At 37.1% G+C, this 23,839-nt stretch overlaps 2 protein-coding genes across 10 annotated transcripts in view; both read left to right on the plus strand.

The window, feature by feature from the left end:
• CHST9 (carbohydrate sulfotransferase 9) overlaps window positions 1-23,839 on the plus strand; it is a 93,016-nt gene that overhangs the window by 14,117 nt on the left and 55,060 nt on the right. Inside the window, exon 2 of one of the 9 annotated variants that reach the window (XM_054058152.1) lies at window positions 14,163-14,239. The exons of the other annotated variants lie outside the window; for them this stretch is intronic. The gene's annotated coding sequence lies outside the window, so the exon portion shown is untranslated. The remainder of the gene's footprint in view (window positions 1-14,162; window positions 14,240-23,839) is intronic. 9 annotated transcript variants of the gene reach the window in all.
• Window positions 1-23,839, plus strand: part of AQP4 (aquaporin 4) — a 112,735-nt gene that overhangs the window by 6,396 nt on the left and 82,500 nt on the right. The gene's annotated exons all lie outside the window — the stretch shown is intronic.

Consider the following 23,839-nt stretch of genomic DNA (forward strand, 5'->3'; position numbering starts at 1 on the left):
ACTGAAGATCAGCAGCCTAAGGTTAAGAATAATCAGAATCAATATTAAATTTCACTGTGAGCAAATGCCAGGTGAAAGAAGAGAAGGTGTTAATTGATTTTATATTTCATGTGATTGGAATGGAGCAGGTCATTTCAGTACCAATTACAATCTAGCAGTGGAAGAACTTGCCCAGCTGTACGTACGTGTGTAAGGACATGCAAGAAGAACTTGTTAAAGATTTGTAATACTTTCTGCTACAGGTATATTATAATCTAGGCTTAATATAAGTATGCAGTTAGAAACAGCTGAAGTGAACTTGGGGTTCTTTAGAGTCATGCAGTTGTGCCCTAGGTATATGCATATGCCTCTTGCTAAGTTATTTGCAAGGGAACGGAGAGTTTGTGAATTTTTGGGTTTGATTATGATCACCTAGGGAGATGTGGTGCATGAGTTCTGTTAACTGGAAGTACTTGGTTGTGTCAGACAGAAACAGGAAAATATTGGTGCATGGTACTTCACCATTCATCCACAAAATATCTCTGTTAAGGAAAGAAAATACATCTAAATATAAGGAATGGAGTAAACATTGTGTAAACATTTCTCTCTGGCTTTTGATCATGCTTGATAATCTTGCTTAAACTTTTAAGAAGAGCAAAAAGACCCTGAGAAGAGAAAGAAAAACAACTGTTCTTGAATTATTCTTTTTGTAGCCAAAACCTCATATTTTTTTCTGTTGTTCAGAGATGCATGCCACAAGACGTTACTTTGATTTTGCATAACCCTACTGTGTTTTCAGAGAATGGTATAGCTAGGAGATAATATTATGTTTGAAAAGAAAAGTACATTCCTGCTCTGATGCGGCTGTTGATGGTTCCCAAACATGTGTCTGTGCAAGCCTTAATGCGAACAAGGGTTGTGCTTTCTTGTGTTAGGATGGGGGCCATGTATGTCCAGTGAAGAGACCCATTTGCTGTGATGTGCAAATGATGTTTTCCCTGTGTAGCAATGAGTCGTGGCACGATTTCCACCATTATCATTTGCACAGGAGGCCGTCTGCTGTGCTGCTCTTGGCAGTGTTTCAGTGGGGATGAAAACTGAGCGGTGTGTGTGCTATGCAAACTTCATGAGAGGGATGACTACGCCGCTGGAGGGAGCACAATATGGAGTCCATGCTCTTAAGTGACACAGTCAGTAGAGTGCCAAAAAGCTGTAATTGATGGGAATCGGTAGAGGAAAGGCCACCAGCTTTGTCCTTTATGAGACGGCTTTGGAGGTAGCAGCGGACTAAGAAAAGTTGTAGCGTTCTTGTTAAAAGGTGGCTGCTAGTCATGGAAGCTTTTGTTTTCTTCAAACATCATTGAGCCTTACTATTTTTCAAATTTATTCTTCCTGACTTTGGCCTCACAACAGTGGCAGTTGAAGGAGAGGCTTTAGTTATCAAAAGATTAGTAAAGCTGGGTAAATGGCATTTCACTTTTTGCTCCACTGATCTATGCAAAATTATTTCTTCATTCCTGGAAAAACATTTAGTGGCCAAATCATGCACTGGAATCAATGTTGCAATAGCATTGTGCTCAAAAAAAACATACTACCGTATATTCAAGTGTTACAATACACTTTAAAAGTGAAGCATGGCAAAATAAATGAAGATACACACATAGAGGAGTTTATTTTTGCTTTCCTTGGTTTCTTGCTCTTTCTTGCGATCATAAAAAGATTCATTACTGCACAGTATGCCTTGTCCACTACTGAGACCTAGTGGGTTACTATCTGTTGACACAGATGGTGACACTTGAATTGTGTATAAAATGCAGCCTGTTACTTTAAACGTTACATACATAATTCAATAAATGTTATTATTTTAAGATGATTCGGTAATTGCGATCAAGAATTATGGTACACTTTCCAGAAAGATCTGCAGCCCTATTCCTGATGTAGGGCCAAAGAATTGAGACTTTTCATGAACTTTGGCTTGATTTATAAGCTGTTTAGAAATACTCAAGCTGACTAGCTCCACGGAACAGTTATTAATAAAGGTGACAAATTTATTTTCCTTAGCAGTGGAAATTTCCATAGGCATATAAGATCCCCAAGGTGTCTAATCTTTTCTGCCTACTAGCAGTCCTCTAAGAGGTCATAGAATATGTAAAATCCTGGCACTTAGGAAGAAACAAATCTGTCATATTCTGTGATGGGAGGGAAGGAAACAGGGGAGGAAGGTTAGCAGAGGGATAAGAATTGGATCTGTTTTGCTCTTTTTTATTCTTTTGGTGTGGGAGTTGCTGAATTATTAATGCAATGATAAAGTCCATTTGATATGAATAGACTCCTAATCACTGAAGAAATTACTTGTAGGAGCAAAATCATTAGAGTGAGAGTTGGCTGACTGGCCCCTGATTAAATGATATCCAATGAAGCAACTAAATGTAAAACAAATGTATTTTTACAGGCACTATTTGATGATTTTTCTTCTTCCTCTGTTTGATCTTATATCATTACTGTTGCCGTCTTGGGACTGGTGACGGAAAGAAGGAAATGATAAACGTGTCTTCAAAAAAATTTGGGTTTGCCCCTGAATTTCAAATTAGTTTCATTGGACTTGGGGGGAGGGGACAACACAAAGTATATGTGAAATACAAAAGATGATATGGATATAATTATTGTACTGTTTGGATTTATTTTTTTTTAATTTACTTTATCCTCTTAGAGATGGCAAAATTAATTTCATCCTACTTGTTTTCTGTTACGATTTTTCACTTTAGTCTGTCTGTTTTGAAAATGAACAGGCAAATGAGACTGGGCCTATTACAGCTGAGGTAGTTGCAGTGAGGTATAAATATTTCATGATTTATTTAACCTTTGAGCAGAAATTCCTTTATAGCAGAATTAATTTGCAAATAGCTGAGGTGTGCTACCTCTTAAGTTATGATTGATGATGCAATGTAACAAAACTCTGTTGGCATCAGGTTTAGGATTGATGTATATATAAATATAACCTAGATAAAGCTTCCAGATGCTGTGACTGACAGGTGCATTCAAGGCATTTGAGGAAAGTGGAGTCAATCTTGCTGCTCCAGCTACCTATGTATATATGTGTGTGTATATATATATATATATATAGTGGGGCCGGCATTAATATGCTGTAAATAAAACACGACAGTTGGGAGTCAATATAAGCAAAGACTAGTTTGTAATGACCAATGCAACACTACAAATAAATAATCAACCTTCTTGAAAGCTAGAAATTAATCTTGATACTTTAAATGGGCTAATCCATGTGGACTAGTGTCCACTTAAGGCAGTTGTATTAATTACTCGGGGAATCATCTGTTCGTTTTGCAAATTTTTGCTGTCCTTTGATTTGTGCCTGAAGATCAGGTATTTCTTTGGGTCAGAGAACTACCGGAATGTCTAGTGCCAGAGCTGTTAGCACAGCACTTTTTTGGTTTCATCTCCCCTACAATGGCCAAAGATCCAAGAAAGGATCAAAAACATTGTTTAGCCTGCTCAAATATGTGTTTTTTAAAGTTAACAAATTCACTAACTAAAGTGCTTTGTTACTGCATACAACATGAGGTAAGACATGATAGAAAGAAAGATTAAAGAAATGGCAGAGAAAAATGAATGGTTTCTTGTTCCTTGATGACAGGAAAGGAGAGTAAACCAAATATTGCTTCTGACTTCTGTTACGAGAAACGTGTTAAACTTACTTTATACTATTACATATTTATTACACATGTTAATGTTTGTCATGATTGCGTATTAGTTTGGTCCAACTGTTTCTTGGCAGTTCCCATCACTAAAATACTTTTGACCTTTGTCTGTGCTGTTTCTCACAGTCATTAGTTAAATTCTTTATCATGAAATCAAATTCCAATGACACTGTTAAAAGAAGGCTATCGTCACACAGTTAGCCATCCTGAAGGGTAGGAAATGTAGAATTAATATTACAGGTGCATGTTGACTAACCTGGCCAAAGCTATGTTTTTGCCATGAGAAAACTGGAAAAACCTGAAATGTCAGAAGAACTCCGCTTCCCTCTGCTATTTCTTTTCCTGCCGTCCAATATCTGGAAGAAGTTAACGTGGCTGTAGTTTGTGAAGGCTTACAATGGTGAATGTGTAGGAGCATTACCAGTCTTTATGATGAGAAGTAAAAATATCTTCTTGTTAAGATCACCCTGTGCCACAGATATCTGTGCTTCAGAGAATGATGATGCTTCTACTGATCATACAAGTGATTAATAGAATTAACAAGGAAATTTTTTTGTGTGAGAAACACCGAAGTTTGACAAATCAAAAGTACTTGAGTGTCTGTTCCTGCAAAGTCCCTAGCCTTCTTTTTAAATATTCTTTCTAAATATTCTTTTTCTTTGGCATTTGTTTTTTAGCTCTGATGTGATGATACGCTTGTGCAACAAGTATTTGTGGCATAGAGGTAATGTTTCAGGTAGTTACATTGCTACAGACAGTTGCATTCTGTTCTTAAATAAACAGAAATAAAACCGAGTAAGTGAATGTTTGCATTTCATGTATTGCCAAATACTGTATCATCAAAAATCTTCACTTGAAACTACACCTGTCTAGGAATGTTTCCTGGCTGCTAATAAAACAAAATATTTGTTGTGAGGGAAGGAGCGTAATCTGATGTCTAAATATCTAATGGAAAGTAACAGTAAGCGTATGTATGTGGAGGCACTGCCTTTTAATGGTGCAGTGAGCTGGGAAAAGAGGAGTGGTGGAAGGGAGGGAAAGCAGAGCCTGAAAGGGGGGTAAAATAGGCTTGTCAGCGTGACATTCAGCCTTTGGGATAAAAAATGCCTGGAACTGACAAACTAGGTGGGTCCAAGAAAAGCAAAAAGCTCAAATCAGACTCCCAGGAGGTTTTTTTTTTCTGAGCAGGGCAGTTTAATCAAGTGGATCATAAATAGTATTTTAAATGAGAAATGCCTCTATAGGACATAATGACGTAGTCTTAAAATATTGGACTGCCATAAATACCAGTGAGGGTAGGCGTTCAGACTGCTATAAACCTGAAAGCTCTGAGTTTCAAACAGGAATGCTACTTGAGCTAAGCAGAGGGTAGTGTGGTAGTGAGGTGAACGCTGACACGTAAGACACATGAGGTCATATCTAGCTTCAAGTATCTCAAGCAAAGGCTTATGAAGCAAATTTTCTTTGGCAGAGAAGAAAAATTAAAGCAGGTCAGGTCCAAAGGTCTCTCAAGCTTAGGATATTGTCTCTACAACAGACCCTAGAGTAGACTATGTAAAAATAAAGCAGGTTTATAATAATTCAGAGAATTTTCTTTGACCTTTCTGGTTCATTGTTTAGAGGCTTCATGGACTGGAGATGTGTTCAGTAGACCTAGATTATCCCTTCTTCCATTAATTCAGCCAGTGTCATCTTGACTGATGCCTTTTCCCCAGGAATCATCTATTGAAGATTGTTCAGCTCAAGTGTGCTGGAGACCCCTATTAGCATTTTTTTACGTGATGGTGTTTAATTCTATGGGAATATTCACCAGAGTGATATAATTGAATCACTAAAACAGATTTTTCCACCTTCTGTCACAGTAAGAATGTGATTTACCAATCTTAAAACGAAAAAGTGACTAATGGGTGATTGGCTCAGTAGAACATCCAGGCTATTTTTTTACATTCTTGTACTTTTCTCTGTGTTTCTCTAGCAAGAACTGTAAGTCAAGAATGATTGATTATATCACTTCAGCTTTGTACCTGTTAAAGCACTGATAGTATCTTGGAGAATGTTGTTTTCCAATTATTTTTTAAAGGGGGGAGATATCTATTTGATTGTACTGAAGACTGTTCTGGGAGTGACTTCCCACGTGTAAATAAGCTGTCTTTCAAGGGGAGAAATTTTGATAAGAGCAGGTCAGAGATCTGATAGACATGAGAGGAGAGGGAGTTGAGTGTAAAGCACTTTTTTCCACAAGAGGAAGATTAGCATTTTTTAAAAATGAATAACAGGTAGAACTGTACTACTTTGCCAGTGAGGTTAGTAACATGATTGAAATAATGATTAGTTTTGATTAGATTGACATTTTTTTTCCATGCTGTGACAAAACGTGTGTCTCTTAGTGAGGAGAGAAATAAGTGAGGATTTCTGCGTTTTTTATGTAAAACATCGTGTTCTGAATGCCACATTGGCTTAATGTTGCTTGTATAGTGATCAGAAATGGAGCTGGCAGTCTGAGTTGGGCAAAACATTTGCTGGGTATGGATAGCAAATAGAGTAGTAGGATAGCTTGAGTTTTTTTATCACTATCCAGAATTAAATTTTAGTGTATCAATCAGCTGCAACACCTTTGGGACCAGAATAATGGTTAAACAGTGTTTGTGAAGCTATTGCCATCGCCCTTTTGTGTACTTGAAGGAATGGACCTGCTGCTATTTCATCTCAGAAGAGCTGTCTGTCATTAATGGGTGTAGGTATTCCAGTTCACTTCTTCAGCTGAGAGAAACCGAGCATCTGACAGCAGCTGTGGGTGTTCTAGCTATGAATCTGTTCTTTAAACTTTAGCAGACAAAAATTCAATTTTCTTGACTTGGCCAACACCTAATGAGGACGGTGACCGTAGTGTCAAATGGTCACTGTTGAATGAAATTTTCAGATATGAATGGAAAAAAAAGAAACTTTACAAAGTAATTTGAAGCAATTCAGCTAAAAACTAATAACCACAACTTTTTTGATGACCCCACCCTGCTGAAGCCTGGGTGGGTTAAAGAAAGCCTGTGAAAGAAATCATGCTTAACACTACGTAGACACAAGTAAGGACTTTAACTTTCATAAAACTTTCACTTATTTTCCTGACAAGAATTTACACTTTGAAAAAAATAACTTGGAAAATGAAATTGGAAAGATGTTTTTAGAATTTTCTAAGGACATGTTTTTTTGCATCCCAGAAGAACAGTTAAGTGACTTGGTTACAGTTATCTGAAAATCTTTTGAGAATTATTTCTGATGGAAAATGTCATTTTATCAAAGTAGAAACTAAACACAAATAAAAAACAGAGGCCTGCTCTTATTTATTTCAAAGGAACATGTAATAAAAAATAAAAATTACATTATTTAATCTCTGGGTGTGCTTTAAGGAACTGTTTTGTTCAAAGCAATATATGATGTGTAGCTTAAATTCAGTGTCCTATTAAAAATGGGAAAAAACAGAATGTCAGACTTTCCTTCAGAAGAGTAATTGAGGTTTTTACTAGCTGTAATGAAGGCCTCTTAAACTCATGCAGATATATTGGAGATTCATTATAGATTACTGTATTTGAATTTAAGAGTGAGAAGACAAATGATAATGTATCACTTAATTTATTTGACAAATGTACTTTGTTTAATTAGCTACAGTACTTCATAGACTATTAGCAAATGTTTTGCGGTCTGTCCTCTAAAGAATGATTTCTCATAAAGAGACCTTGCAACAGCAATCAATTAAGTTTTAATTTGAGATGAAGAGACCTCAGAATTCTGTGAGCAAAGTCTGTCTGTGCAACTTATTGAAGCATGAGTTGGAAAGTCTGGTATAGAGATCAGTTTTGTCCATCCTTCATTGAACTTAGAGGGGATTTATTTTAATTGTAGGTTACATTTCCTGATAGAAATAGTACTGTCTTTTGTTGGAACAGTTAGATAAAGGCTGCATGCCCCTTTAATTCAATTCCTGAAAGTAAGAAAAAAGCAACAGTCATAGATGAAATAATCTCCAAAGCAGAACTGATCAAACATTTTTAAGCTTTCAGAAAGTAATACAAGCCCTGTCACTCTAATTTTCAGTTATGCATTTGCTGTTTGGAGAAACTTTATGTTTGTAACAAAATATATCTTTCTTCAAGAGTAAATTTTCTTCAGTAAGAAGTCCTCAAGAAGTCTACTTTTAGTAACTGTCTAGTTGAGAGATGCAAGAATATATATTTTAAATCAGTGAATCTCTGCTGAAAAGTTCAAATGCTTTGTTTAGTTAAAAAAGTCTAGTTGCCACCTGAGCACATGACAGTTGTTCTGAGTACAACTTCCAACCTGAAAATTTCTGTTAAAACAGCCTGTCCTAGTTGGTACTATGCTGAAACAGTTGAATATTAAACATCATTTGACAAGATATAGAGCATTGTGCCTTCTATATGTGTAATGCAAATGGATAGGAGAAAGTGACATATGCACTTGCTTTTCATTGATATAGTGACAGGCAGTAGATGGGAGTGCAGGTTTATCTATGCTTCATACTTTTTTTGCCTGACAGTAGAAATGCCAGTATAAATTTGACTCCTCTCTTGCTTAAATTGTAAAGTGTCAGTCAGAAGTTGCAGTGGCTTATGGAAATGAGGGTAATGTCAGCTTACTTCAGTGTTATGCTTTTCATGCTTTAAGCAAATGAGACCACTTTCGTGGCTCACTTTTTGGTCTGAAAAGTTTGAGGTATTTTGGATTTGAGCAATAAAGCATTGTAACACATTTCCCACATGGTATTGAACACGACATGGCTGTTGCCACTGAGACACGTGAATGCTTTCAGCCCTTGATTGTAGAATCCCAAAATTAGCATCTTGGGATGCGCTTGACTTTAAATAGTCCTGCGGTGGGTGGCACTACACTCCCACCTTTGCTTGGGTATGTGCTGTTCCTATTACAGATCCTAAGCTAAAAAAAATTTAAATGGAGATTTTTTTTTTGTAATGTTTTAGCCTGGGGTGTTAGTAGATTATGGTTGTGGAGTCATTTGACCCCTAATTTACTTGCAGAAGATGAAGATTTTTCCATGCTCTGTTAAACCATGTGCATGTGAATAAGGGAGGAGTTTTGTATTCATCTCAGAGGACTCGCAGAAGTCTTTGTAAATTGTGTATGGAGATTCACCAATAAAGATGTAAAGAGATTTCAAATCATGATTTGCATCTTAAGCCTGGGCAAGTGAGTAACAAAATTTATAAGAGGGAGGCAAGATGTGTAGGAGGGTGTTCAGAAAAGAAATGTTGAGGGTCAGCAGGCAAATCTTCCTGATCGCTACAGTTGATGGAGAGAGGGATGCTTCCTTTTGCCCTCCAAGATAACTTCAGGCCTTAGTCTCTCCTGCAGTGTGGCATCAGTAAAGTTGGTGTCACATGCTGGTTTGGACTAAGATTGGGACAGAGAGTTGGTAGTATTTGTTGTTTGGAGCATGGGCAGAGTAAGAGGAACAGGAACATTTGTCTGGTTGAATCTGAAAATGAGTTGAAAGCAGGAAAGTACAGATGCAAGTGAGTTACTGATTTCAAGTTTCAAAATAACCATTTTTTGTGTGTGTGTGTGTGTGTGTTTTGTTAGTTGCACTTACAAGTCCAGTTTAATTATACTTTTCTGAACATCTCCTATGGAGCTGCTCTCTGGCCAAGGGCTTAAGAGAGAGTCTAGTAAGAGGCTGGTTTCCTCTGACTAAAATTCGCCTTGTGAATACCCTTTAGAGGTACTACAGTTTGTATTCTCTCTATATAAACATTGTAAAGAGGGTGTGCAAAGGAAATCTAGCCAAGAATAGAAAGGGGTTTCACGTTGCTAAGTTATATAAAGCTGTAAAGGTTTGCCAGGTTCTTCTGTGGTTATTCATCTTAGTTAACCCTTTGTATGTTGTATAGTTCAAGTTAATATTTTTAAGATCCTTTTGAAAGACTGGTTCAGGTGCTAATCCATGAAGTGCAGATGCTCTCCTGCGAATATAGGAGGGGAAAACTCATGATAAGTAGATCTGCAACATGAAATGCTGTGAGGAGGGTTATATAGTGTGCTGCATCTTCTTTCAGCCACTATACATTAAGGAAGGTTCTTTTTATGAAGGTTAGTGGCTTTCACTTGCCACGTGATACGCTTTCCTAGTAAAGAGCAAATTGAGAGATTTATGGCATCACACTGTTTTGCCTCTCTCTCCCATGGGAGGAAGGGTCATCTCTTAATGGAGGTCCTAGGTAGCATGGAAGATAAGGTATTCTGCCTGAACTTGACATAGTTTTCTTAAGAAACCTTCAACAATACAGAAAACTCTTATGCCCTGGTTCCCTCTCTACAAAGCAGAGTTGATGCCGAATCCTACTTTGCAAGTTTCCTCTGTTGTTTGGATCCCATACTAACAGGCAGATATCATCTTAGGTTCAAAGGAGGTTTTTATTTCACTTTCAATGTGCTTTGACACCAGACCCTTCCTTACAAAGGCAAGAGGACATTCCTCAAAGAAAGATCAAAATCTGTTTATTCAATTTCTTCTTTTTATTCCAAGTTTTATTCTGAAAATTTGTGTCGTTATGAATTAAATCCTGAGATAGGATTTTGCTGTTCCTCAAGATTTATGCTTTGCTTTCCTTGCTTACAAATTTCTTATAACCAATTCATTTATCTTATCAAAATGTATTATCTAGTCAAATAAAATGATTTCTTGTGAATAATAGTGGCCAATGTATACACGCTCAGTAGCTGGGGTTGCAAAGTCGACAGGTGCATAAAATGCTAATTGTGTAAATATTTCCTTATTTATCCTAGTTTAAGAACTGTCAGTAACTGGTATGTCACTATGAATATTTAGTTTACTGCATTTAGAAGCCAATTGTGTTCACAGTCTCAAATAATCTGGTTCTGTATGTTCTTGTATATTTGGCCAAAAAAAGCAAAATTTAAAACAAATGAACAAGCAAACAAACAAAGAAAAACACTTCAAAAAACAAAAGTGCATTGCTTGGTTAAAAATGTTAAATAATGTTAAATATTGATTTAAAATGTTAAATATTAAATAATACATATGAAATTAAAATGCAGTCTAGTAACTTCATTATTAGAATTCCAATAAGTATTATGTCAGTATCTGTATGGCAGTGGTGTCACTTGGTATTCATACAGTTAAAGACAAAAAGAAGGAGAAAACACAAATTACAGTTCACTAATCATTTAAACTAGAAACACATACGATGGTTACGGTCCTGTATTTCAGCATCTACTCCCTCCTTTCAAAGAAATGGTGATGGAATACGTTCCAGTGCTGCTTACATTAAAGGTATTGGTGTTGGTCATAGTGGTCTAGCCAAGAATTCTTTCATATGCCTGATCATATTCTTCTTTACGTGTCATAGATCTGTGTTGTACGTTTACATTTTTCTGGGGTAATGCTAATAGTTAACATTTTAGTGTAGATTAAGTCCTAACAGAGTCAAAATACTTCTGCATATAGTAACTAGTTCTAGTTCCCTTTTTGTTACCTCTCATTATCAAAAGCAAAATAGATATATTTTTATGCATTTTTTGAGCCTAATATAGAAAAATATATGTATTTGCTGTGATCTGGTAACTTGAATGAAGAGTTGCTCTAAAAGGGCAAAGAATAGAGCAAAGATGGTGGAAAATGCACCTTGCAGTGATAATGATGAATATTTATAGTGTTTAACACCTCGGCTGGACACGGTGCTTCTTGTTAACAAAGACAGACCTTTTCAAGACAAAGTTGTTAAATTTTCTGTGTAATATCCAAGCTATCACTCATAATTCTTGGAGTATTATTTTAATCTGAGTTTACAGATTCACTGCTTCTTTTTGTTTTCCAATTTTTCTTTCAATCCCACAGGCAGAATGTTCTTTTCTTATAATTTTAATTCTAAAAGCTATATGTAATAAGGTATATTAAAGTTGGTGAAGAAAAATATTCAGAACCAATTGGCACCAATAAATAGAGTAAGTTGCTTAAGTGCCTTAACTTCCTTTACTTTTCATATCTGCACTCAAGGGTTTTGAATTAGCTCCTCCTTTTACTTAAATGTTATAATATTTTATTGCTAGGGTGTTCTTTTGTACCTAAAACGCTTTAAATGATTACAATATAAGCTAAAGTGAAAAACAAGTCTAGTTATGCCATTAACCAGACTGGGGGAAAACCTATGATTTCTTACTGCTGGTAAAAAATATAAAGCATGGCTATTTGTATGTATTTGTATGGGGCTATTTGTACTGCTTTTCAAAGTACTGTCATCATGAAGACCTTGTGTGTTGCAACAGACAGTTTTGTTGAAGAGGACAACTAATTCTGTCCTTAAATTAAAAATAAATAGTATTTGATCTCTGAAGCTGGTTTCATTGCTTTGGATACTACTTCTGCATCCGGTTAGCTTGGTGATGTAAGGAGGAAGCCGTTGAAACTTTTGATTTCTTGCTAGCTGAAATTATGAATTTTAATACCCGCTATCCATGGGCACTGAAGTTCCAAGAAATCTGTACCTAGAGACCACTACCAGGTTACTCCTTAAGTTACAGAGGATGGAATGATACTAAGGAGTTATATATATATACAGATCTTAATTAGAAGTAGAATGGGTTTTTTCTTTGTGTGTTTTTCTACCTTTTTTGAATACCAGCCATTTGATGTCTGGCTTGAGGTCTCTGAGTGATGTTCAGCTGATTTGCTATTTTGAAGATCTCTATGGTCCTTGCAGGTGAACAGCAGTACAGAAGAGCATTAGGAGCTAGCAAATGTCTCTATCACATATGGACAAAGTGGAGATGTCATTCCTACAATGCCAGCTTTTGCATTTTAAGGGAAACCTCAGTAGTTCAGCATTTTCTGCAGGTTATCCCTGTACTTCCCATTTTGTAAAGAAATATGGTGAAACACAGACAAGGTCACTAAATTGAATAATATGTCAAAAGTATTGTTCATATTGAGTCCATAGTGGGAAATAGAAGGGAAAGTAACTGTCCTAATTCAGAAAATGGACAAATAGCTAGAGCATTTAATTCTCGGTGAGAGAAGAATTCTGTTAGCTGTTTGAAACATAAGAAAGTAAAAAAATAAAAAGAAAACCTCTGGGCTGTATTTTTCTCTTGCATTTGCTACCAGGATGTTTTTATATACATACATTGTTATTTTAGACACCACTTTTGTCCCTTTAACCTGTGCTTGCAGTAGGATCTTGGGGTACTGGTGGAAGGAAGGGTCTTTTTCAAAGGAGGTGAGATATGGTTAACTTTTTCTCCTTTTCCAATTTTTTTTTTACTTTCCTTTCCAGATCAGCATGGGTTTAGCATAAAATGTTTGTGTTTTGTTTTCTCTGCTCTGGTGCTTCCATAATTTAAAGCTCTTCAATGATTCATTTTATTTTTACTATTCTGTATACAAATGGGTATAGTTCATTATCTTGTCAAGCTTACTGAAAGAAAGTGTTTGCTATTTATCGGGAGTTAGATAGCTTCAGCCATGCTTTTAACTTTTTATAAAAAAAAAACAACTTATGAAGTACTGCAAGTGATAAAGTTAGAGTCTGGCAGACGGAAGTATGCTTTGTTGCTTTTGGCTCATAATTACAGGATCTATATGTGTGGAGCAGGAGGAATGAATGTAACTAGACACATTGAGTATTAAAAGACTGAACTGGTAGTTTGGTGGTTGGTTGGCTGACATAACAGAGTACACTTTGCTCATATAATGAAGTGTGAAGTATTTTTGTGACTCCTTATAAAACCAAAGAGCAAAAAAATGGGGACAGAATTATTCACAGATGCTTTGTCATATTATACTGCATTCTTCGTGGTTTACTGAGCTTCTCTCCAACTTCATAGGACCGCAAGTGTGAAGTTATATAGGAACAAAGCAATTAAAGTGCTATTCTTACTCATTTTATGTCTCCAAACATAAGTAGTCTATAAATTCAATATTTTGGCATCTTAAAAGTATATAATTTAGGTAAAACATATTAGTAGAGATTCAAGCTTTCCGTGACATTTGAGATCGAAATAATTTTTAAAAATGATCCCTTTTAAAAAAAGAAACCTGAGAGGTAAAATACCATAAAGTTCATGTTTTTCTATACATGGAATGTAAAGTTGTTAAATTGCCAAATTCCGCACTGGATGTTGAAACCTCAGAATACAAATGGGGATCTAGGTCTCCCCTTTCTTTCCATTAGAGGATGGTGGCACACTCATCTTTCTAGCTTTCTGGGGAACATCTAAACCATAGTACAGAAGGTGACTTCTATGATGTTCAGTTAGTTGTTTTTCTTGTTTAGTCCCCACACCCATCTTACTTATTGGCAAGGCTTTGATAGTGTATAGGGTACTACCTATGTCGAAAAGTTTGCTTCTAATTTGCATGTACCATTTTTCATTGTTGTCTTTTAGCAGTACTTGATTTTTCAGAGTTGCTTTTTCTTCTAGGTCCTTCGTTTATTTCTATAGCAGCAGTGAAAAATCTTGGCTTGGAAGAACCCCCAGGACACTGAGGAAATTTGATGGTAAAATCTACCTACAACTTCCAGTATTTTATTTTCAGCAGTTTCAAACGTTACCTTAAAACAGGCATAACAACACAGATGTTGATTCTTGAAATTTACTTAAAAAGGTGCTTTTAATCAGACTGAGTTCTATTTTGTTTTTCACTTAATAGGTGCACCGATGGTTGGATGTTGTTATAGCCCAGTGCTTCCCAGAAAAATTGAAACCCTTTGCTCTTATTGCATTGTCATTTCTCTTAATGAATTATATAATTGCTACAGAGGAATATTGAAAAAATGTGCTGTGAATCTGAAAAGCTGTGAAGAGAAGGAAGACAGTGGAAGAAAAATAGCACTGCAGATTTGACTAATGAAGTTAGCGATCAGTGCTGCTTTAATAAACATTTTGAAGATGTATAGTCCATATCATGACCTTCATGTTTCGCAATTAACAATAATTGAATTGAAAGTGTGTTTCAAAGCATGACCTTGTGTTCTTGTAGACTACTCCAGAGATAAATTTTTTTTTTGCATTTATTTTCCTCTGCGGAAGAGATCTATTACAATCCTCTGGCTCTTAATAAAAAATATTTGTGGCTTAAATTATAATCAGCAGCTCAGACTGTGGTTATCCTAGTATGAACAGTAGTGCATGGCTGTCAGAGCCCAAATGCAGTATCTCAAGGCCAGATCTCTGGAGCTAGTGGAACAGAGGAGGTGGCTGGACAGAAAGTACAGAGGAATGCTGTCAGGTGGAATCAGACCAGAATTCAAGTGGAATGCCTTTTCCAGATGAGGACACATAATTCATGAGGGATGAAGATGGTTGAGACAGACAAACAGTATTTGGAGGATCTCCTTTTCAATTAAGGTAGAAGAAAAGTACCACTTCTCACACTCTGAGCTTGCCAGGACATCTGGATGTTGCTGGATGGGCACAGACTGATGCTCTGGAAAAGACACTTGCGATATTAGCTGAAATCTTAACCCTGTTGCAGGAACCTGGAACTTTTTGAGATTTTGGGCTACATGCACAGAATTAGCAAGACAGGAGATGAGGCTCTTTTGCATACCTGAGGAAACAATGAAAGGAATAGACTAGAAGTGCACTATAGGAGAAATGAGAATCTTTTATACAAAGCCTACACACAAAGAGAGGACTTTACTGAATGTGTTGTCACAGGAAGCAAATTTTGTTTGATTGAGTAAATAAGGAGTATAAAGAGCAGTGAAGCCGGAACGGTGTCTTGATGTCTGTGAAACAAAAGCTGTTCTTCGCCCTTCGAAAAGGGCAATTCAGCATTTTTAACTGAACAGCAAAAAGTTGAATATAAGTTGTAAGACAAGAAGTCTGTTGTAAAAATAAGGCGTTGTTACTTATGTGGAGAGCCTCAGTGCAGTAGATGTTACCACAGAATTGAGTACTTGCAGGTAGGACATTAAACTGTAGTTAAACTGTAGTTTAACTGTAGAAGTGAGCACTAAACCTGCATGCTCAGCGTGGTGGTATAAAGAGGTTCATACTGCACAGCTAAGTATGTAGAAATTCAAGTCAAATCTGGTCATTCAAAAGTACCAGCAGTACGGGGATTAGTGAGTAACCTCATTAGGTGAAATAGCAGGTGTGGTGTGTTTAGGTTCTTGAAGAACTACCTGCTTATTGGGAGAGAAAGTAATTTCAGTTAGCTTTAAAACACTCTCACAGACACCTGATAGAGAGATGCTTTTTTGAGGAGCTGCTGGCCATAAATTGAGCAATTCTGAAGGGCTGTACAAGTTACTGCAATTTTCATGGGCTGCAGAACACTCCATGCAACACTGCCTACAGCAGCACTTCAGTGATGTGGTCACCATGTCAGAGAGTGCAGGGTGCAAGCATGTTATCTTCTGTTTGGGGAGGAAACTGTCCATTGCTTTCTCTCTATTGTATTTAGGGATGTTGAAGCTGCAGGAAATGTGTCCTTTAATGCATTCGCCCTGCATTCTTTAGGTAGTGATCCTTACAACAGTGTGCTACCTATTTAAAATACTGCCGAAGTTTCAAATGCTGTCATACAAATAATAGAAGGGATAGATGGCAGTTGGTATTTATTTTTTTTTAAGCACTTGAAGTAGAGCAGTTATTAAACAGATCAGGATCCAGGTCTCTTTATCTGCTCCAGTCCCTTGCCTTTTCGACAGTGCTGCCTATTGACAAACTGATGCTTCTTGGGAAAGCAGCCTGGGTATCACTGCACCTACTCTTTAAAGTGCTCATGTCATCTCTGTCTCTGCTACCCTGATGTCTTATTGCTAGAGACAGCTACCAACCTGCATATGGCAGCAGGAAACCTAAATTTAATGAGCAAGATAAAAATCTGCATGCAAACTCATAGGGTTCTTTTCTCCAAACCAGTGAATCCTTTCCAATAAAAGCTACGTTTGAAAGTCATGGTATTCCTACCCATTAAGCACAGTGCTACTGAAGTGTGGGAAAGCAGCCGCTAACTTAGCACTGTAAAATTTTACAAAGTTTTAGCCTGGATCCAACTTAGTTTCCCACTGTACTGTCAGGAAGACTGAGTTGTTCTTTGGCTTTTTAAAGCTCTGATGACCTATCTAGTACAACCTTTTGGGATCAGTGGATAGGGCAAGGAAAGGAAGGATGAGCCAAAAAAGAGATGTGAGCTCTTTAAAAAATGTGAAGTGTTTTTCTCTAAAGACAAAGTGGTAGTGGAAACCCAGAGAGTGTGTAATTAAACAGTTTATTTGTCATCTATACTGTAAGGGTTTCCCTGTGCTGTACAGTAGAGTGCAATACATGGTCCTGTTTCATGCTACCAGACCAGATATGGGATACTGTCTTAGCTCTTCTGTTTCTTTATCCTGTATGATAAAATTAGACAGTGTTAGTACATTGCTCAATCATTACTTTCTTGTCCTGCAGCCTTACTGCTGCTTTTGCCATGCTGTAGCATAATCTTTATTAATGCTCTCGATTGAGGCATCAGGACATGTGGGGAGGTGTGTGTCACATAATGATTGTGGCAGCTGTGGTTATCAGGCCACCAGGCACAGCAAAAATTTTTAAATCATTTATTTACTTATTTATTTCCTGCTGGTGAAATGTAATTACCGGAATGTATTTTTTGCCAATTTCAAAACTAAAAGTAGCTTATACACACATAGCTACTCTTTAAACTCTTGTAAGTGGGAAGTTTTAATGTGCTTTCCCTGTACCAAAATCTGACTAAGGTAAGTTAGAAGTGAAGACTTTTATCTAATTGTACCTCCTATCAGGAAGGGATGTTTTAGTGTGTTTTTTTTTCTTCTCCCTCACCCACCTGAAATCTGAAGTACAACGGAAAAATAACTTTGGTAACAATGTGGAATTAGTACTGCTACGAAGCATTGTTAAAGTAGAACTACCAAACCAGAAAGCATATTCCTGTACACTTAAAGCAGTGCACATCTGTTCTAGGTGGTTTTCTCCCTGAAGAAATGCTCGATCTTTTAAATGAAATTGAACATAATCTTCCTTGAATTAATTTTAAAAAATGCTGAGGTGTCAGAACAATTTATTTACAAGATTTTAAAACCAAATAGCGATGTCATCAATGAAGATCTATCTTGTAGGCTTTTACACTTGCCAGAAAAAAACAATGCCAGAGGTGCAGGTCTTCATCAATATGACTTTCAGTACAATGTCAATATGATGTATATAAAAGTGTTTGATCAGTAAAGCATTATGAAGTTGGCATGTTGCACTTCTAAAACCAGCTGTAACTTATCTCTTTTAAATCTAACTGATGATACCTTTACATAGTTGTATGTAAAATAGTTTTTATATGGGGGAGCTCACTTATATGATTTGTATACACTTGTATTACTTCAGGCTGCAAAACATATTTAGGTACATATGAAGTGTGCAAAGCAGTGCCCAGGTTGTTTGGAACTGGAGACACTTGGCAACTACTCTGTGCTCTAAATTGCATACACAGGTAGCAGCTTCACTGTGTTGGACACAACTTGGGGCTAGCTTCAAATTATGTAATTTGTGTGGCAGCAGCAGTCTTGCTGCAGCATGAAATAATTCGGGGCTCATTACTTACCCTACTTCCGTAACTAAAGGGCAGGCACGATTCAGCTTTAGTGTAATCTTTCAGTCTTTTGAAATTGCTACTCCATCTCGGTGTATACTAAGCAGAAGGATTTTTGAGCTGCCTTTTTTTTAAGGATTTTTTGAGCTGTTTTCTCCTGTGCAAGACAATCAGCACATCATAAGTTGCCAAACATGTATTGCATTCTCTTTATCCTTTCCTTAAAAACCTAACGGGACCTCATTTGGTCTCCTCTAAACTGACTTGGATTCTGTTCTTCTGGCCACTTCTGCAGTGTGAAAATGAAGCAGTTCCTCAGTGTGTCAGGCTGCCAGTCATGGCTTTGTGCAAATATCGCGTTTTCACTCAATATTTTTTAATGCCAGTGTCCAAAGTAGAACGCCATTGACACTGTTTCTCACAGTATTCGACTTGAGAAACTGACTTCCACTGGCCTGGACAGGCACACCCTCTCCGGCGTAGAAAACTGGCTGGATGGCCAGGCCCGAAGAGTCCTGGTAAATGAAGCTAAATCCAGCTGGGAGCCGGTAACAAGTGGTGGTCCCCATGGCTCAGTGCTGGGTCCAGTTCTGTTCAATATCTTTATCAATAACCTGGACAAGGGGCTTAAATGTACCCTTAGTAAGGTTGCAGGTGACAGCAAGCTGAGAGGAAGCGTCAATCTGCTAGAGGGTCGGGAGACTCTGCAAAGGGATCTTAACAGGCTGGATCGATGGGCTGAGGCCAGTGGGATGAGGTTTAACAAGGCCAGGTGCAGAGTCCTGCACTTGCTTGGAGAAGAGTGGCTGGAAAGCTGCTGAGCAGAGAAGGACCTGGGGGTATTGGTTGACAGATGACTGAACATGAGCCAACAGTGTTCCCAGGTGGCCAAGAAGGCCAATAGCATTTTGGCTTGTATCAGAAACAGCATGGTCATCAGGAGCAGGGAAATGATTCTCCTGTACTCAGCACTGGTGAGACTGCACCTCAAATACTGTGTTTTGTTTTGGACCTCTCACTACAAGACATTGAGGTCCTGGAGCGTGTCCATAGAAGAGTGACGAAGCTGGTGAAGGGGTTGGGGAACAAGTCTTATGACGAGCAGCTGAGGGAACTGGGGTTGTTTAGCCTGGAGAAGAGGAGGCTGAGGGAAGACCTTATCACTGTCTACAGCTACCTGGAAGGAGGTTGTAGAGAAGTGGTTTTTGATTTAGTAGTGGACAGGTACGGTTGGACTTGATGATCTCAAAAGTCTCTTCCAACCTAGGGATTTTATGATTCTATGATTTCTTTCTGTGTTTTTCATGCTCTTTGCGTCTGAGAATTTGATCATGGAATGATGTGAATACCTCTTGAACGTTAATTGCTAAACATAGCCTAAGACTCTAGATGAGGTGCTGGAAACAAGACACTTAGAGTCAAACTTTAAACGCTGAATTTGAGTGCTTGTGAACTGGCCAAGGTTTCTAAAGCTCTCTTCCTCTTAGACTAGAGGGCTTATGCTCTCATGTTCAGGACGCTTTCATCCTAGCTTTATTCACTGTGGGTCTGCTTATTCTGTAAGACTAGCTGTAGTCATATTTTGGACCTCTCCAAACACAGGTGGAAGAAAGCTTCTATTATGGGGAGTTCTCAGTTAACTTTTGCCCTCAGATTTCCTGCTCCTAAAAGCATGAAGTAATTTGTCCTTGATTAAGCAATTAAAAAAGTCTCCTGATGACATTACCAGCACTAGCTTAGTCTCCAGCATTGCCTGTTTGGCTTCATGGCAGACTTCTCAAAGGAAAACATGACTCTAATTAGGAATCTTTGTCTAGAATTGGTGCTGAAAACATGCCTGCAGTCTTTTAGTTTCATTTTGGACAGCAATGGTTTCTTGTCCCCTTCCATTAAGAAAAAATGGAATCGAATATTCGTAGAAACAAGCTGTACTTATGTTTTAACCTCACTGATGGACACTTCTGAACCCCAAAATGACACTCACTTTTTAAAAATCTTGGGCTTTTAAGTATCCAATGCTTAGTCCTGCCGAAAAAGCTGAATGCAGATTTCTCTGTGGCTACAGGGTTAGATTAGAATTGAAAGTTAATGGGTAATAATTACCTTTTTAAAAAGAAACTGGAAAAATCACTCTCTGATACTATAAACATTTTTGTGCCTTTTTTTGAAGAGACATGATTGCACTGCAGTAATGTCTTCTGTAAGTATTCTGTGTTCACTTTTTCACATGAAGAATCAAGAAGAGAAGAGTTATATGCAAGGCACCATAACATTATATAGCAGGAGTGGAAAACGAAAAGGGTCTAGTGTTGTTCTCTGAAGGTCATCTTTTGTTTCTTAATTATGTGAAGGGTGAAAACTGCTTTCGTTCTAGTGTTGATGGTACTGTTTGCACCAACGTGTGTGCCCCTTGATGAAATTAATACCAATATACAAGCCAGGAATCTGTACTGAAAACTGTAGCACTGCTTAATGTCACTTTCTGGAAGTGCTATGTTTGCTATCAGGGCAAAGATTCACAGGCAAATGCCTACTTTCCAGAGAAACAGAAAATATTTGTAGGTCTATGCAGAGATTCATAATTTTTGCTTTTCAGCAGAACACATGGATTAGGATGTTATGAGTGCCCACAGATCTGAGTATGTGCTGCTGCTTACATGTTTTTAAGGGCTACAACCCAAATTTCCAGATGACTATCTCAAATATTGATATTCTCAAAGCTGATTTTGTTTCTGTCTTCAGTGATGGAAAGGGCTCCTGCAGAGACAGGATTTATTCTCATCCGCTTTAATTACAGTGGGTGTCACTACTTCAAAATTCTTGGAAAGTCATTCAATAGTTCCTTTTTTCTAAGCCAATATGCTCAGTAAGAGTGGAGTATTTCAGCTATGTACAACATCTTCATGGTGTAGGTGAATTTGCCTTTATTTCTGTGTAGACAAGCTGGGGTTGAGTGGAAGCGAACCAATGTGATGTATCTTGCTTCAGTTTGCTAATGTGACCCAGGCTATGATATGGACAAGGCCTTTTGCAGATATTTTAAATGAGGGAGCAAGACCCCTCATCCTGCTATCTTGGAGTGAAAATATACATAGTCTTGTCTGTGCCAGGATTTTGTTTCATGTCTTCCATTTCAGCTGATACTAGGTAAAAAAAAAAGCTATTTAAGTCACATCCCACTCTTGTGCTGTTTGACTTCCTCTTACACAGAACTTTGTAAAATGTAACTTCAACCCATTTCAAGTCATTGGTAACTCTTCCTAGATGAAGTAGACCTGTAATTAGGGTGTCTGCAGGAATAAGGGGCTAGAGTATTTACACAGTACCACTCAGTGGGTAAATGTGGATCAGGCTATGCCTGGTGGGATGTTATCAAGCTGTTTTACTTAGTCATTTCACAAACACATTCTATCATCTTGTTTATAGTAGAGGCATAGAATGAGTATGTTTTTATGTGTAAGTCTTTGCATAAGCTTATACCAATAAACAGTATGCTAATTTATTTAAACATATATGGTATTTTTCTTCAAATTATATGTAGTAAATATTTTTCTGTTTCTTTCATTGAATATTTGATAATGCTTTCACTGCTGAACTATTTCTAGTAAAGACATTGTAATGTCTTTAATGCTCTTCCAGCAGCTCTGAGGCTGAATGTTGGACCTCAATTTTAATTCTTATTGTGCATCTCAGTTACTCAAAAGGTCCACATTACAAATGAAGGTACTATGCAAACCGTAGATTATGCTGGGTTTTTAAAAAATATTTTTCTTGTTATAGCATATTCTGTTACAAGAGTCTTAATTTATTTTTTTTTTTAAGCAGCTTCTGCAAAGTAGTTTTCCTGTCTCAAATCTATGTGTTCCTCATGGCACTTTTTAACAAAGAGAAACATTAAGCTTAAATGAACATCTCCAGGTAGCCTAGCAACAGGGTATGATTAATAATACCTTTCACCTAACTGTATGCAGATAAATGTCTGAAAGTGAAAGCAGATTCAGAATTGGTTGGCCAGAGCCTGGCAGTGCAGTGAGAGAGAAAAGATAATGTGATAATATCTTGTGATCTTTGTTAAAAAAAGGAGAGAAAATACAAGTTATTTTTAATGGATTGGATCTGCCTTATGGAGTAAAATACAGAGCATAATGGATTTTATAATAACAATTAAATGAGGTACTAAGAAAAAGTATAAATGCCCTTGCTTCCCATTATTGGTTATCATCGCTAATTTACCAGCCATGCTTTTTCGTATGTGAGAGATCAGAAACAATCAGTAGTAATTACTGGGCCATGACAGATAAAATGAAATGTAGTATCAATGAAACATAGTATAATTTAATATACAGTTAATGGCTTTATACTACAATATCAGTGTTTTTATGCCTGAAATGGTCTGAGTGCTGTACTTGAAGAATATACAAAATATTGGATATGACATAAAGTTTATAATTAAAGTTTTCTAGCAGAGAAAAGCAGGGGAAGTTGCTATGGTCATTCTGCTTTAAGGGACACTGTATTATTTTCCTTTTCCTTAAAACTTTTTGTGTATATGTAATTATATAAAAGGAATCAGAATTTTCTCTGTATATGTATTTTTGAATTTTACATATTTATACAAGATTGGAGATATTTACTTTTCAAGCATTCATAAGGTGTTAGAATGAGGTGGCCACACAGGCTTAATTCTTTCTTATTTTCTATTCATTCTGTATAAAGAAGAGGCACCGTGGGAGTAGGGTGAATATGGGATTCATTGTATGCTCATTTTGTAATAGTGGGAAATTGCTGTTTGTGTAGGAATAAAATGAAGTAATACATTTGTGTGCTGAATGTAGAAGATCTAGTTATCCTCAGACAATCCCATGGACTGGCATAAATGCCTTTAGAGAACAAATAACCTATTAAAATGCAGAAGCACAGATTTCTGTCCTGCGCTTCAAAACCTGCAGAACCTGCCTTTTTTTTTTTTTTTTCAATTTTCAAATTACCTAATTATACTGATTATTCACTATCTTTTGTGTGAAATCAGTAGAGATGGGTTTTTTCCCAGTTCATCGGATGGTATGTATTTGTATTTGCTGGTTGATGACAAAGTGAACCTTTCAGTATATTATGGAAGTTGTAGGAGAAATACTGTGCAAGGTTAACTGGTGATAGTGCTCCTTGTAACTGTCTTTATGCATTTTCATGGGCTAACATCCACCAGCAACAATTTCGGTCTTCACTTGTTTCTCCTTTACACAGTTTAACTCTTCAGTGCCTGGTGGTATTCCAGGTTTTATTGCTGAAACAGAGAGGGGGAGATTTCCTGCCTTTAGTAGGAAATTTCCTTTTTTGTTCATATTTTGTAGCCTACTGTCAAAATGTGATTGTTCTTCTGAATTAGCAGGTAGTTCTATTTAAGTCCTAACTCTTTTCAAAGTAAAGTTAACTGGGTTTTGCTGTAACAGCTGCCACCTCCAGTTATTGTGCAAAGGTATTGGGATAGGTGTGTTAGAGTGTTTCAGAGGTGTGGCAGGAGATCTCTGCCTCACACATCAGA

The sequence above is a fragment of the Cuculus canorus genome, chromosome 2 (assembly GCF_017976375.1).
Source record: "Cuculus canorus isolate bCucCan1 chromosome 2, bCucCan1.pri, whole genome shotgun sequence".
Taxonomy (NCBI): domain Eukaryota; kingdom Metazoa; phylum Chordata; class Aves; order Cuculiformes; family Cuculidae; genus Cuculus; species Cuculus canorus.